Below are 13,437 nucleotides of genomic sequence, written 5' to 3' on the forward strand. Positions count from 1 at the left end.
AATATGTATGTAAGCAGCTAACAATGATTATGGATGATCTACCAAGCAGACGGGAGGACTGAACAAGGTACACACATGTGGCATCAAATGAAGAAGCTGCTTAGCAGCAGGTTCAGTTTTCATACCAAGAGGTCACAGGATTGTACTGTTTATATGGACATAAAAGAATAATGTACACTTCCAAAGAAGTCCGGATAGCGCAACTTACTTGTGTTCAAATTACATCACACAAGTGCCTGAAGTACAAATTTAAATGTGGGAGATCCACACCCCAGCCTACTCTGGTGGCAACACAGCAAGACTTGGTGCACAGCCTGGAGATGTAATACCCATGTTTTACCGAGGCGCTCATGTAAATCTTCTGTCTTAAGCTGTGGTAAAACCCATGTCCAGGAACAGAGACATATGTTTATTCTTTCAGTGAACGTACATTTATCAGTTAGCAACTTAAATAAAAACTCCCTTTCTGTCATTGAAACAACATTACTTCACAAAACAAACTTAAATTAATTGTCTAGCCTGGAAATGGATGTATGTCCATCTGGAATCGATACAGACTGCGTTGTCCACACTAGCACCTACTGTTCATCCGGCAGCCTCTGAAGAATAGGAGGGCAGGAAAGCCACATTTTTGCTAAATGAGTATTTCTCTTGAAGAAGATCAACAGACTCATGCAGGAGCGCTTGACATTTCAAATAAACTTCTTACAAAGGCAAAAATGTTAATCACCACAGATACTGCCGCGCTGTGGGAATGGTTAAGCACAACGAACGCCATCTGCAGCACGGAGAACAGCCTCGCAGTAACACAAACCAGCAGGAGGAGATGAGCAAAGTGCTCTCGGAGGAGGAGATGAACAAAGTGCTTTCATGTGCCAACTCCATGACCTCACTCAGGCTGCCTTAGCAAAGGGGACCTGGGGCCTGAGGAGCAGCCAGGCCTGTGGGGCGGCTGCAGCCAGGGCCATCGCCTGCAGAAGGGGCGCGCGGCCCTGCTGCTGAAGGCTTGGACCGCCTCCTGCGGTCCTTTAACACAACCCGAATTAACTGTTTTCCTTGCCAACCTAAGCAGGAATGAAATAATTTAGGGCAGATAGCTTGTATGTCCGTATAGCTGTGGGATCTGGCTGCTCGGAGAACACCAGCCCGGTGCAGGCCGGATGGGTGCGATGGCGTTTAGCAGGGTGACACCTCACGGTAACAGCCAAAAACACACCCGCGTTCCCTGCACAACCTTCCAGGATTGCTCTCCCAGGTGAGTTCTCCAACGTACTCACTGTGGGGAATTCCTACATCATTTATATACAAGTATCTATTTGCTTTAAATGTGTGCCCTGTGGATAGAATAAAAGATTTGTAAAAAACACTTACTCTAGCATCTACCATATAGGCATTGCATGAACGTGCCTGAGACTGAAAAATATATTTAAAAATTTGCTCAAACCCTGACATTAACATTTAAACATTGTAAATCTTTACCAGTACATGTTTGGCATTATCTCTACTCATTATGTGTGCATGTGCTGCTTTTGAATTGTGCTGCCATCCCCAGCTCATGAACTAAATCCTTTGAATTGCTTGTGCGTATTTGTACTTACACGCAGATGCACACCCCCATGTGGAACCCTATATATATACAGTTATGTGAGTATGGAATAATATTTATATATTTGTAACTGCAGTATCATACAACCATTAAATATTTCTCATTTGCAGTGGCTCCTGGCCAAACCACATCATTTCACTACATACCTGCTCTGTCACGTCTGCATGCCCCCTCACGGTACCAACGAAGGATGGCTGTGAACTACAAGGGAAGCCCGTCTCGAGAAACAATTACACCAGAAGATGGTATCTGCAGTCAGCGTTGCAATGAACTTGCCTTTGAGGCAGTGCTATTGTTACTTGGATTGCAAATTATATATTGAGACACTGCTCCGTAGGAGTGTCAAAACACCTAAATACCCTCTAAACCAAATACATTAATCCTACTTCCCTGTCTGCTCCATCCATCCTTCTTCCTCCTTTCTTTTCCTGGGCACTCTGAGCCACTTCCCCCTGGGAGGGGGCAGCCCTGTTGTGCCAGGCACAACCACCATCAGCTGCTGCAGGATTAAAGGCAGCTCCGCTCCTGGCACACACGGAGCCTGTGCCACAAACCAGGGCAGGCAGCAATCCAGCACGGCTTCGCAGACTGTACCTCTTCAACTTTTCCCATCAATTATCCTACACATCTAAACTAGTGAATCACTTGGGAGCAATTCCTTCGCGGTGTTTTTCCAAACATCTCTTCCTTCTTGGCATAAGCACGTCCCAGTATTTCTTGCACAGACTCCTCCAGGGAAAAGCTAACCTATATGGTTGTATGCATTAGGCTTTCATGTGGGTTATCACAAATATTGTCAAAAGATCTGCAGCCTCCCCGTCACTTCCTGCTAGGATAATAAGGAGCTTTAATTGCTGCTGTAAGAGGAAAAGTATTTTCTTTATCATCTTCATATTGAACACAGAGCAGACGACAAATGCGGAAGGCAAACTGGGTTGCCAAATAGGAGATCTGGGGGCATTTCTGCTGTTTGCAGGGACCAGGGAACTCAATCCCACTTTCGTCAAAGTATAAGCTGCTGGTTTCAGTAGAAGCAGGATTTGGCACTACGCAGCTCTTAGCACACACCTCACGAGAGAACTGAGCACGAGGAATTGCGCCAGGCCGGCCGGGAAGCAGAGCGGGGTTTGCTCATCAGATCAAAGCCCTCACTGTCTGGGAAGGCAAAGCTGAAAGGACTGCACATAAAACCTGTGCCGAAAGCATTAGGTAACAGCTACATCAGGGCAATTAATCTGCAAAAACAGCCACCTAAAAGAAGCTTGTGTCTTTACTTTGTTTATATTCCTCACTTTGTCAGCAAGAAAAGGGTAAGATGCTGAAAAACAGTGCCTGAAGAACCAGTTCTTTCCCAGCATTTTGCTTCAACTTTCCCACCTTCCCACTGCTCCATGCATTATGCCACACAGACGAACTGTGCATCTTTATCATTTGCACGGCCAGTTCATTTTCTGGAAAACTGTCTGTTATCACAGCAATGGATAACATTCTATAAAGCATATGCAAGAACATTTTCTTATATTTCGCTTTGACAAAAACATCATTTAAAGGCCTTCTTTCAGGTTGCCATCTTATTTAAATAATAGAGAGAGAAGTATTTCTGACAACACCAGACCACCACAGCTGAAGTAAATAAATATGTAAACTATTATCCACCGTATCACATCTAATAGCAAAAAAACCCCCACAATATTCTGTTTTCTACAGTGCCAGTGAAGCTTCTGTATCCGGTTAATCCTCTCAGGAAGAGAAACAAGGCTGGAGAGCTCAGATGCTTTTTCCTAGCATGTCAGACAGACAGTCGGCTCATTTTCCAAGGCATTATTCATTCTCTGTAGCTGGTATTTTTTTACTCACGTTAAAGCAATCTTTTGTTTATTTTTCTTTCTTACTGTTTTCTGTTTGGTTAATGTCAATAAAGCAAGTCATCTTCATTATTATATGTAAAACAGTATACACAAGTACGTGAATCAGAGAGGTAAACTGACTCCAATGTTTTGGTTGCACACACTACAAGGCAGTGGAAAAAGTCCAAGCTGAAAAGCCACTTGTTTTTCATTTGGCCTTTGTATTTGTAGAATTAAGCCTTCCCTGGAAAACCAAGGCCTCCTCTCATTTGATTAACAAAATGCTGCATTGGCAATAACGCTGGAATCTAACCTGCTGGGTCAATGCAAATCAACCAGATTGCATTTTTTCTTCTTCCCAAATACTTGTTTTCTTACTAAGTCTTCATATTTTTCATTAACATTACTGCTGCTATTTTTTTAAATTATGTATTGATTTTGTTCAGCCCGTTAACACACTAAGTTGCCTTCAGAAAACGTATTAGTCTGAGTATCTGACCAATAAAACCAAAAATAAGTAAGGGCAAAGGTTCATGCCACAACAAGGAAGAGCAGAGTGCGTTGGTTTGGCATCTCTTTCTAACCATGCCCCAAATTCCAACAAATCTAATGGCTTGACTTTCACCGTGTTCAACAGGCTGCTGGGGAGTCACCTAGTGGTGACACTGCTGGATGGAGCGGAGTAACTGGAAGCGCCAGGAAAGGTTCACCTTCAGGACAGGGGAAATCAGCCTGACATTGAACTACGTGGGATATGTTTTCAGTCCCACTTTGCCCGATGCATCAAGTTGACAGCTCAGAATTATCCCTAAATATTGAGACTCTGAAAACTTGCAAAACCAGAAGGAAGTGAGGAGAAAGTGAAAAGGGAAATAAGCTCTCTAGCTTTTCTTCCCAAACTGTACATTTTAGGAGGCAGAAGCCCTGTAGACATAAGTAAGGTTACTTAAGCAGATAGCTGCAAACAGCTCATGTCATTTTGTCCCCACAACACTTTACTGACAACAGATACCTGAGCCACACATTAAGTCTTGCTACGAGTGTCATGGCTACAGACCAGGAATACGTGCATTAAAGGCAGAAAGCCTTTTCTGCCCTTACTGAAGTCCCACCCTGTCTGCTCATAGGAAAGTCCTTCCATTTCTACCTCTCTTTTTAATTAAAAGGTAGGAAAAACAAACAAACAAACACACAAAATGTGACCCAGGAATCTTCTATAATTCACTGTTATATTTGTAAAAGTCTTGTGGCACTTCTCAAAGCTTCAGAACTCTCAACAAAGGAATAATCGGCAGCATCCCCTATCATTTAAGTGCCAGCATATCCATGAGACAAAACAAATTAAGAGCAGCACTTTTTTCAGTGGTTTTATTCCTTATATTAAAGCTGATCACCTGCTCTAAGAAAGCTGAAAGTAGTGGCAAAGTGTACATTGATTACACTCAACCCACGGAGACTGAGATTATCAGCGTGCATGGAATGTTACAATTGGACTCCCATCGTAACTCACGATGTCTTTTGTGTCTACATTCTCTAACTTGAGCACCCTAAGTACAATGGCTACAAGTTACCTTTTTTTTTTTTTTTTTTTCTGCAAAGCATTCTTCTAACATGACACTACACACAATGAACACACTGCAGACTTTTGTTCTAGCTGCTGTTTTCCTTCACTGAGTCCAATGCTGCTTGAAGCTTTTGTTCCCTGGGCAAGAGCACAGTGACACCTTCCTCTGGAGCATAAAATTACAAAATCTTGTAAGGAGCTGCCAGTGGCAGTTACAGGGGCAAGGACAGGCATTCTCATGCTGACCACACACCTTCCCTCTGCTCTGGCACATCAGAAACAGTTCTCAGCTAAAGCTCAGAAATCTGGAGCTCAGTGACTGTCTTCGTAACATTCACTTTTTAAAGCACCGAGCACTGTGAACATAGATCATGGGAACTGAGGGTGTATTAATCATCCGTGTCAAGCTTTAGCAGAGGCTCAGAACATTGCTTTTAACAATAAATCTTTTTTTTTTTTTTTTGAAGCAGCTGTGCTGGGTTTACAGTGAAAATAATTTTAGCCCTATTGGAAGAAACAGAAGAGGCTGTAAGTATACAACTTTTCACTGAGTTTATAAATATTTAGAATATGAAAGCTTTTAGTCCTTTGGTCAACAAGAGTGAATGAGGTCAAAAGCCACTGGTAATGTCACAGCTGTCAGGTTGGGCTGTCTCCAGGTTGGGCTGATTCTCTGCTATTTTCACTACATGGAGTGCAAAGCAGGTGGAAGCTCTAATGCAAGAATGTTTCACAGATGATTTACAATCTTTTTGTAAATGACCTGTCAGAATCAGATGGGCATGGTAAAGGGTGTCACTTTATTATGGTGTCACTTTATTATGGTGTCAATACTCACAAGCTACCTGCCAATATTATGTGGTAATAACAAAACAAATTCATGATGCAATGGGAAGGAAGGCTACCTATCATTCCTTAGTGTGTCACATAGCTTCTGAATTGTAGTAATTAATATCTCTAATGAGATGACTTTATTAATAGGAATTTCCATAAGCATTAATAGACACTAATCAGTGCAATGGATATAATCGTCCATGCAGTTTCTGTTTCGTTTGTAGGGAAAGATGTAGTCTCAATCCAAAAACATTGTGTGACAGGAGTAAGTTTTGGGTTCCTAAATTTCTGTCCCAGAAGCCTTGCACAGAAATACGGATGTATACCGGGTGTCCCCCATATGCAGTGAATTTTAGGTCTTTGAACATTTTGACTACATTAATGAATGTAGTCAGCATGCACAGCCAGACGAGCGGGGCTGGTCTGGAATGGATGTCTGGAAATCTGAGACAAATCTGCTCCAATACAGTGCTGGGGTAGGAAGGGCAGATTGGTTGCAAGGCTGGGAATCAGGTCTTCTGGTACATCTGGAGGTAATGATTAACAGCAGACCTATTTACTCTTCCAGGGTTGAGCTGCTAGCTGATTGTGGGACCTTTTACAAACACTGATAGCGTAGAGACAGCCATCTATGCAAGTAATCTGCAGGTCAGCCATAAATTTAACTGCCTTACAAAGACACACAATATAGATGCTGTTTCTCATATTGGTGGCATGACTTTATGTATGCAAAATATTTCCTAGTTAACAATATAGGAGAAAATAAATAAAGCAAATAAAGCAAAAGAAACAGGAGAGATGAAAATGCTAAATAATGGAACTTGGTTTCAAGTAAAGATGAAGGTCCCATCACTGCAAGCAGACTTGTGTATGATGGCCAATGGACTGGGACAGACCTCTAGAATTTAGAGACTCCAGATAGCCTTAGACATCCGATGGCACAGGGCTAAGCTTGAAGCCTAAGGCTTTCAAAATACACCTTAGAAACCTCAGGTAATTGTGCAGAGTCTCACACACATCTGAAGCAAGATTCTGGTCAACAGATGTAATACAGAAGGTCAGGGTGTTGTACACTGTTTATGTGTTACTGTAACACAACTAAAGCCTTGTTTATGTTGCTTTAAGTTAAGGAAAGCAGTCATAAGAAGGAACAGAAACTCTGAAAGTTGACACAGTGGACATTTTTCATTTGGAAATAAACATATATTATACATATATATATATATAGTATACTTATACAGCCCCTGCTATAGTGGCTCTGAATTTATTACATCTCAGGAGATAGAAATATTATAAAAACATACATAGTATTATGCTATAAACCATATATACATACATATAATTTTAATAGACATATATATGCATATAAATATGTATTTTAAGTTCATTCAAGTCCACAACACAGAAAGAAACAGAACACAGAGCCCACCAGCCATGCTGCTGCAGCTCTGCCAGACTGCAGCTCTCCGCACTCAGGCCCCTTTACCTAGAAATCCAAAGACACAGCAAGTAGAAATATTGCAATCGGTTGATTATTCCAACCACAAATTAAACTGAGTGTAATTTAGATGCAATAAAGTACAAATATATTGCAGTTTTCCATCATTTACTCTTAGCTTTTATTTTGTGATTTTGATGTGTTTGGTCAGTTAGTATGATACCAATACACATACCTGGTTATTTCTGAGGTAAGAGTCATCAAAAGAGTATAGTTCCAGGTAGGAATTTTAAATGCAGGCATTTAAGTAGAGCTATTACATTTAATAGTGTTAATATAACAGTCTAGTGACAAAGGATCAGAAACACATTTTATGTGAACATCTAAATGAACAAATCCTCAGCAAAAGGTCCCGATTTTCCCCTGCTTTATATACAACATTTCTTACAGGAAATCTGTATTGTGAGAAGTGCAAGTGCTACACATCTAGATGGACCCACAACAGACTTCACGTTATGTAGCTCAGGAACCAAAACTATCAAACTACGGCTCCTCAGGCTTCACCACAGAAAGCACAATCCCACCAAAACCCCTGCTTAGGTGTGACTCCAACACGTGCTGCAGTCTTTCATCAGACTACAGATACAACCTAAAAACATCAGTGCAGCACAGCTGTGCCAATACCAGGGGAGATATCCAGCCACTACGAACACGTATCAGCCCTATTCCTCTGCAACAGTTTTCATTTCCTGGCACTACCAATTTAATATTCCTGAAATATGCGCAAGGACCTCAAACTGTTGGGACGCAGTATGTAGAAGCTGTCAGCACCTGAAAATTCTGAGTTCCTTCCAAAACTACTCACTGCAGACTGATATTCATCCCCTTTATGGCCGTGACAGGCAGCACAGGTTACATTTCACTGGCGCTACCTTCCGCAGCACCGGTGACTTGAATTGCGGAGGAGAGAGAGAGGGTGCTGAGGACACAAACATTACTGCTAGAAAGCTCAAACCTGGGAAGTGCATGGACTTCCTACAAGGTGTGTGGCCTGGTGAAGGATTAACAACTCCACTGAAAAAAAAGAATTAACAAAACAAATCACTGACGAGATCAGACTGTTTGGCACTAGCGTGCACTGCTGTAACTGACCCGATCCACTTGCCATCATAGCCTGGTTTAATTTATCTATGTAGACAAACCAAAATAATTTAACTTTCTTAATTAAGCTTGGACTTAGAAAGTATCTACCCACAAGCTTAAAGGTAACCCTGGACTTGAATCTCATTCATTTCAGCAAGTATCTTCTTTTTTGCACCCCTAGGGCCATCAGCAAGTAGTCTAAATAATCATTATCAATTTAATTGTCATTTTTGCAACTTGTCACATAAAAATGCGTACTTTAGTTTGAACTCTGGCATAAAAGTGGAAAAGCCCTGAGTGTGTCCTTGCCGCTCCTGTGGGTTTGACAGCCTGGGCACTGGGCCAGGTTGGGAAGAGCAGCACTGGTGGCCTTGGAGAAAGCTCTTGTGAGGCAAGCCAGAGGCGTCAGCAAAGACTATGTCTCTCCTTCCCCTGGGAGCTGCTTTTAAGCAGAAGCTGTCACTCTGCACCATGCCCGAGCCACGGCCCAGATGTGTCACTGCTGTCTGTGCATGGCCACGGCCCTGCTGCTCTGGGTCCAGACCCCTGGCTGATGTCCCCACCTGGCCTCAGCTCCATCACCCCTGGCCTGCCTGATCCCAGTCAGCATCACCGGGCCTCATCCTGACCCTGCTGCGACTTCACAGCCTGGTCTAAGTGCTGCTGTGTCACGACAGCCCTATCTGACAACGGGGCTGAGGTGCGAAGGGCCATGGTGGTGAGGCCCTGCCCTGATGGCCCTGTGGGGAGACCCACGGCTCCTGCTGCTCCAGCTCCCTGGAGTAGTGCCGGGACAGCGTTAGGAAGGCAGACACAGACAAGTGCTGGACCAGACAGGCTCCTCCGAACTCAACACACCGTTAAAAGCCTTCCTGGGATCACATGCCACCACACGTGCTGTAGAAAACCCTGGCCCTGAAACACAAAGAAGCACACAGCTGTCGTAACACTGAAATCTGTTGTGACACTGAAATAAATTCACTGTGAACAGACAAGACCAGAGATCTGTCAGCAATGCTATGTGGAGCCTGCTCTGTAAACGTAAAACGTATTAACAGACATCAGGTTACCTAGAACAGATCGACGCGGCTAAAACCGAAACAGAAAATGGCAGCTGCTCCCCTGCAGCCCCACAGCAGCCTGTAATCCACCTGCCCTTCCTCAGCTCACATGAAGTCATTGCCCTCTACTTCGAGCCCCTCTGTGAAGGGCTTATTATTCAAAAATAGCTGTGAGGAACAATTATGGTGGTATCCTGATAAGCAAATTAACCATTTGCTTCCAGTTACGGTCAACAACCTGCGCTCAAACAAGGGGAGTCCAAAGGTGGGACTATTTATGACATGTAATTGTTTACCAAACCGAGAAGAGACTTTTAAATCACAGTCCTTCCTGCCATTTTACTTCTCTTTGTACTTACTTAACATATTAGCACTTCAGGGCTTCAAGGACCTGCTTTCCTAAGTCTTTACAAACCACTAACCATGCCAGTGGCACAGTATCAGGAGTAAATAATAATAGCATCTCCTTCATAAACAAGGCACAATAAGGCAATCGTGCCCTGAAACGTACCGGGTGGAGTATCTCTTATGAAAGAATTTCTTTATTAATGCTTTGTTCACAGAGGGTGCGCCAATGAAACCGCAATGTACCCAAGTGCTGGTGTCCTGGTGTCTTGCTCCTCACCCATGCCGGTTATGAGTGCTTTGATTCTAAAAATTTGTTCTCATTATAAGGAGTTGGGCCCCTAATCTAAATCTCTAACGTACAAGAAGTTATTCTTAGTCTTCACGAGGCTGCAAGAGTCAACAGGTCTGTGCATAAGCCAAAATTACTTTGGGGGTTATAGAATGCACTGTCAGACCTCTCAAAATGTAAACAAGTCAAAATAATGGAAGCACCAAAACAGGGCTGAGTATGGCTGCAATCTGACATTATAAGTACAGAAAAAAAGTGGAAAAATACATTACCTATGCAGTGTTTTGTCACCTATAGTCAGATCTGTGAGAGTAAACGTCAGCCAACAGAATACAATGAAGAATTAGTTGCAACAAAGGATGAACTCAGTAAATGATCTACTGCGAGGCAGTGAGAACAGTTGTGCTCCTGTAAAAAAAATAACTATGTCCACATGATTTGTTGTGGAGACGGCCTAGAGTAAAGTATGGAGAGGATTCACGTGATTTATACACTGTTAATGGGTCACCAAGAGAGGAGTGGTGAGTAGTGCTGAGTGTATCTCCCAATTAATTTACTTTACTTTCATCTTTAAATGTGAGGATAAAATGAAAACAAACCTCCCCTTTGCTGCAAAAGCAAATACAAAAGCAAAAGCATAGAACAACGTGAAAATAAGCAAAACAAATTAAAGAAAAAGGAACAAGCGCTCTCTTCTCTCCAGAGTTCCTTTTTCTTTTTTTTCTTTTTTTGTCCTTCAATTCCCATTCATAAACAGTGGCTGATGCCCAAGATACTTTCTAGGGCTGGTAATATTTTTTTTTTCCATTCTTCCTACTAAAAAACAAGCAAACAACATTCCTCACACAATGTAGGCGTAGTTTTTTCTAGAAACACGATCTAGCTAGTAAACTGCTGACCGGGGAAGTCGGTTCAATTCCCTGCTCACTTACTCATGCTCTGTTACTTTCAGTGTTATTTTCCCATTTTTAGGTAATAGTACTTGCCTTTTTCTCAGGGATTAATAAATTAAAATGGCAGAAGGCCACTGTATGTAGTTATAGTAGGAGCCATTATACAAAACTGATGAATCTCCTAAAAGTTAACAATTAAAGAACTCAGAGCTCTTCTGCCCGCCTGAATCCACTCTCTATTTACCCTCTCTTGTGCTGTAACTCCCAACCATTCATTTTTTTGATCACTTGCAAATGTACTAGCCAGCTCTCCCCATGCCACAGCCACAGCCCCCCTACCTGCTGCCTCTTTTAAGTAGCTGGCTCCATGTCTCCGTGCTCCTCTTGTCTTGGTTGTTTTTCTCTTGACTTCCTGCCCTCTTTCAGCACGGGAGAAGCATCTCCACACCAAGCTCGAGCCTCAGCAGTCAGAGATCACCAGGAGCCCCACAGCTGACTGAAAGGACACCTGCTTTGGCACTGCCTGCCTCTCCACACGCTGCAGAGGGAGGAGCTGCCCTGGAGATAAAAGGCAACAGCTCCACCTCTGAATACTACAGCTTCATGCCCCACTGCTGCTGAGCCTTCCTGTTGGGACTGCCAGTCCTTCTCTGACCTGCCAGGCTCTGAAAGGTTGTCCTGAAGAGACTGGAAGCATCCTCCCTGGTTACCCTGCCCATCAGCTTCTTGGAGAAAGGACAGAAAGGAGAAGCACCTACAGGTTTGTTAAGCCTCTGGGAACTGGGGCTTTCCATGCAAATATCAGCTGTCAAACATTTTTTAATTTCTGTCCCCAGCAGCTGTAGAAGAAAGCCTGAGAACCTGATCAGGGTGTACCCCGAAGCCTTGAAACCAGAAATCAAATAAGATCTGGAGTGTTTTTATGTCATGATTTTCAGGACTAATTCATTGTCTGTTGAAAGCTGACATGTGGTATCATTACCTGTACCTACAGCAAGCATTTTATCCTTATGGAAATCGAATTGTTAGGGACCCATCTGAACATGGCACTGTCCTCTGAACAAGCTGGATGCCTCCCTATCTTCCCCTAGGCATCTAACTGTGATTGGAATATCTGGGAGAAGGAACCTGCTTCCAGAGGCATCTGCAAAGTCATCAATTTCACTAATCAAGTTAATTTAAATAGTATTTGGTGACTGAGTTAGGCTTCTGTTTTTAGTACTATTATTACAGAATCACAGCATGGCCAAGCTTGGAAGGGACCTCTGAAGATCACCTAGGCTGACCTCCCTACCGAGCAGGATCACTCAGAGCACACCGCACAGGATGGCATCCAGGCAAGTTTTGAATATCTCCAGAGAAAGAGACTCCACAACCTCTCTGGGCAATGTGCTCCAGTGCTCTGTTACCCTCACGGCAAAGAAGTGCCCCCTCATATTCAGCTGGAACTTCCTGTAGAAATTTTTTAGACCATATATTCCTTTTTTTTTTTTCCTCCCACACGGATACTTACAGATTTTCTCCAAGTGGGTATTATGTGTGAGACTGGATTTGATGAACAACAAAGGATGCTGAAGCTGGGTGTTACCTAAGTCCAAAACTAATGTGCATTTTTTTTGAATTATGAAATACGTACTAATTATTGCCTGTATTATTTTCAGTGTATATAGCAGTGTACAGTCATGTGAGTTGCACCAAAGCTGACTGTTGCAGCTTCTCTGAACCTGTTTCGTGGGAGAAGGAGCTTGGGTACGTTTGTTTGCTGTTCAAAGGCAATTGAAGGCTTGAATTCAAAGGCATTGCTCAGCATGGCCACGGGAGGGCACTAGAAAGGAGAAAATGGGCAAAAAACCAACGGCATCAGCTCTGCTTGCCCTCAGTAACAAGAACAAATGAAGGTCCAACAGGTCACAGGCCATTTCTGTATACAAGGAAAAGCAAAACTGAGAGGTCCTGCCGGCGCCAAGGTGTGAAGCCTGCCAAGCACCAAGGAGCAGAGAAAGGGCTGGAGGTACCCAAAGGATGAGCTGGGGATGCGCCAAGTGAAATGGGGGCAGAGACCACGAAGTGCAGCTCTGTGGCTGAGCCCACAGCTAGACGAATGCACGCAAGTGACTGGAAAGACCACGTTCATGCTCCATACAAAGGCTACAAAAGAGAAGATGGGGCTGAATAAAGTGACTGGCTTTTTCCAAAGCACGTCCCCAGTATACATCTCATTTCACAGAGACTTGGACTATCTTGATAAAAAGACATCCAGTGGCCCTATCAAACTTTCAGTGTAGGTAAGTATCAAGAAAAAATATATTTTTTATAAAAAATTATTTTTATATTCTTACAAAATATATTTTTATTTTATATTTTTATATTAAAAATATATACATATATAAATATATATTTCCACCTGGAAATCT

General features: G+C 42.8%; 1 protein-coding gene across 4 annotated transcripts in view; it reads right to left on the reverse strand.

Moving 5' to 3' along the window:
- The window catches only part of EXPH5 (exophilin 5), a 34,418-nt gene that overhangs the window by 18,852 nt on the left and 2,129 nt on the right, over positions 1 to 13,437 (reverse strand). Inside the window, exons 1-2 of one of the 4 annotated variants that reach the window (XM_082751841.1) lie at positions 11,363 to 11,477; positions 10,403 to 10,538 (exon numbers count right to left, since the gene is read on the reverse strand). The exons of 2 other annotated variants lie outside the window; for them this stretch is intronic. The gene's annotated coding sequence lies outside the window, so the exon portion shown is untranslated. Of the gene's footprint in view, positions 1 to 10,402; positions 10,539 to 11,362; positions 11,482 to 13,437 lie in introns of those variants that run through there. One more of the 4 variants, XM_082751842.1, reaches the window with a different exon arrangement.

The sequence above is a fragment of the Aythya marila genome (assembly GCF_965140915.1).
Source record: "Aythya marila genome assembly, chromosome: 1".
In the NCBI taxonomy this organism is placed as follows: Eukaryota; Metazoa; Chordata; class Aves; order Anseriformes; family Anatidae; genus Aythya; species Aythya marila.